Genomic DNA, 2933 nt, shown 5'->3' on the forward strand with positions numbered 1-2933 from the left:
CTTTCTCTCTGGGTACATCCAGAACCAAGTGAGAAATGCGACACACGCTCCACGATTCCAGGAGCTCCCCACTCTGCTGCGGATCCGAACCTCCATCTCACACGTCTACCGACGGCCGACGCACTGCCCGACTGAACTGCTCGTGTGCGGGGGAAAAGATCTGGGAAAGGAATCGAACTTTCTCATTCCTCAGCCTGAAACCTCCGACGTTTGTGCCCTCGTCCCGGCCGGACACTGCATGCCGGGTGTTGGCAGCGGCTGTCCCCGAGCCTCACCGGCAATATATAAAGCACGCTGCCCGGGCGGCATTGCCCATTTCAGAACCCTGCTTACAGACGGTCATTTTCCTTTCGTATCAGTATCCCCGATTAGAAAATTATTGTTTATAGCACGGCAAATTAAAGCCGGATTTTGTTTACATGGAGCAAAGCAAAGCTCTCAGAGCCCGAGATCTCTGTGCTTCTCCCGTCTGCTTTTCCTCTGCATCCCATCTCTCTCCTACCACGCACTTTTTCATCCAGCAAAGCACTCGTGCAGACCGACCGAGCCCGTATTAAACGCCCTAATGCCAAAGAAGCTACAAAGTAGCTTAAAGTACTTTAATACACCGCATGTGGCCCGTAATCCCCAAAGTAATTTAATTTAATCGCCTTTTCTTCCACCACCGAATGGTTTTTTCCTCCCTGTGACCGTGCGGGAGTCTCACCCCGAGGCGGGATGGGGGTGGGGGGGCTGCGAGGAGCGGAGCCCGAGGTCCCTCCTGTCCCCCGCCCCTCCCGGGGGGGTCCCACCGAGCGTCCCCGCACCGCTCCGCTCCGAGAGGGAACGCTGCGGTCACGTCGCTGCCTCGGACCTTCAGCGCTGCTTTTAAATAACATTGACTTCTCGTGAAAAGTTGAACGGGACCACGTTGAGAAAAGCCCCCGCTGGAGTTTTATCGCAGCTTTTCTCGTAACAATGGCCGGAGCCGGTAGTAACGCCCGTTCATCGCATTCCGCCGTTCCCGTTCCGCCCCCGGCTCATGAATCGCGGCGCTCCCCTCCGCTCTCCGGGAGCGGTTCCCGTACGGCTCCGAGCGGCCGAGAGAGCGGCGGCGGCGGGGAGGGGAGCGACGAGAAGCGGTGCTCCTAAAAGTGCCACCGACAAATAACGCGGGGGGACGGAAGTGCGGCAAAGCGGCACAGCACAGCTCCGGCTCGGGGCGGGATGCACCGCCCCACGGGGAGCTCCTGAACGGCAAGGGGAGAGCTCCGACTGCAATGCTATAATGATAATATAGATACCGCAGCAAAAATAAGTAGCGTCGCAAAATATGTATCACTGCAAAAATATACCTCGTAGCCGAACAATATAATCGTGAGCAAAAGCTCTGTATCTGCATATAGGGAATTATTTTAGGAAGAAGAACGGAGAATATTGCTTTCTTGTTTTTTTAAATGTAGTTTTCTGGACGTACTGCAGCCGATGTGAAGCAGTAAGTCGGGTTCTGCACAGGCTGCCCCCCCTCCCGCCGCCTCCCCACTTGCCCACCCTCGAGCACAGCTGGGAGCGCGGCCGAGGCGGGGGACCGGAGGGGCACCGACGGTCCGCGGGCAGCGCGTACGTAGCACGGCCGCCTTTCCGAAAAGCCCAACGAGCGAAGTGCCCGCACATCGCACACACGCGGAGCCACGCCGACCACCTCGCTTAACAACAGTTATTCTTTCACACGAATCGCTTTAATTACTAAACGCACCGCTTGTGGCTAATTTTTATTATTTTCTTTCTTTCTTTTTTTTTTTTTTTAAGGGAGAATGATTAACCCCAACGCTCCTCGCTCACACCCCGCAGAAGCGCTTTTAAAACTCCTGAACAGCTCGAAGCGGCTCCCCCCGATCCCGGCGTTGCCGGAGCTCAGTTCCCGGCGTAGGGACGGCGCGGCCCCCGGCTGGGGCTCAGCGGAGCCCCCGCGCACCGTCGGGGCCGTCCCGGCCGCGGCCTTCTGCGCCGCGTTCCGCCGACGAAGGGTCCTCTGCACACCCCCCCCCCCCCCCCCCCCTTCACCAGACCACCACACATACACGCACTATTTGTAGATCTGATTTTGCTGTGACCGATACCGGCCTACAGCAAACCTAACGGCCCAATGCAACCCCGATTCCATCCTCTTTCAGACCCGAAAATTATCTCCTTCCCAACACCGCGGTTAATTTGAGGGCGATCCCCACCCTTCGCCAGGGACGAGCCCGGCACAGCCGCGTCCGCCGTCTCTTTGCTCCCTTTTGTTTCCCCGTCAGACCCCCCCGCACCCCGCACCGCGCGGCCGCTCCGCGGCACCGCGCCCGCACCGCCCCCCTCCCCCGCCCCCCTCCGGGTTCTCCCTGCCCCGAGGCCGCGCCCCCCCCCCCCCCCCCCAGGGGCCGGGGGCGCGGGGCTCCCGCCTCCCCCCCCCCCCCCCCCCCCTCCCTCCCCGGCGGGCGCTGACCTGCGGCGGCGGCGGCCTTGCGTCTCCGCGCGATCCGTGCGGCGCGGTGCGAAGCGGCGGCCCGTGCGGAGAGGGGGGTTGCGCGGCGATGCGGCGGAGCGGCGCGGCCCGGGAGCGGTGCGGCTCGGAGCGGGTCCTGTCACATGATGCGGTTCCTGGAAAGTTCCTGGAAAGCGGCCTTTGTATGGAGCCGGGCGGGGGGAGGATGCCCGCGCCTCCTCATCAAAGGCGCGCGGAGCGCTCGCTCCTGCCCGCTCCAGGGGAAGGGGGCGGGCGGGGGGTGCTTCCCCCGGAGCGCGATCCTCCTCCTCTTCCTCCTCCTCCTCCTCCTCCTCCTCCTCCTCCTCCTCCTCCTTCTCCTTTCGCGGCGGCAGCCGCCCGCCTCTCTGTCTGTGTCCGTCCGGCTGCGGGAGGGAGCGCGCTCCGCCGTGCGCCCGCACCGCCCGCACCACAGCGCCCCGCCATGCCG

The sequence above is a fragment of the Centrocercus urophasianus genome, unplaced genomic scaffold, assembly GCF_019232065.1.
Source record: "Centrocercus urophasianus isolate 14NV4802_14NV808 unplaced genomic scaffold, USGS_Curo_1.0 seq_15, whole genome shotgun sequence".
In the NCBI taxonomy this organism is placed as follows: Eukaryota; Metazoa; Chordata; class Aves; order Galliformes; family Phasianidae; genus Centrocercus; species Centrocercus urophasianus.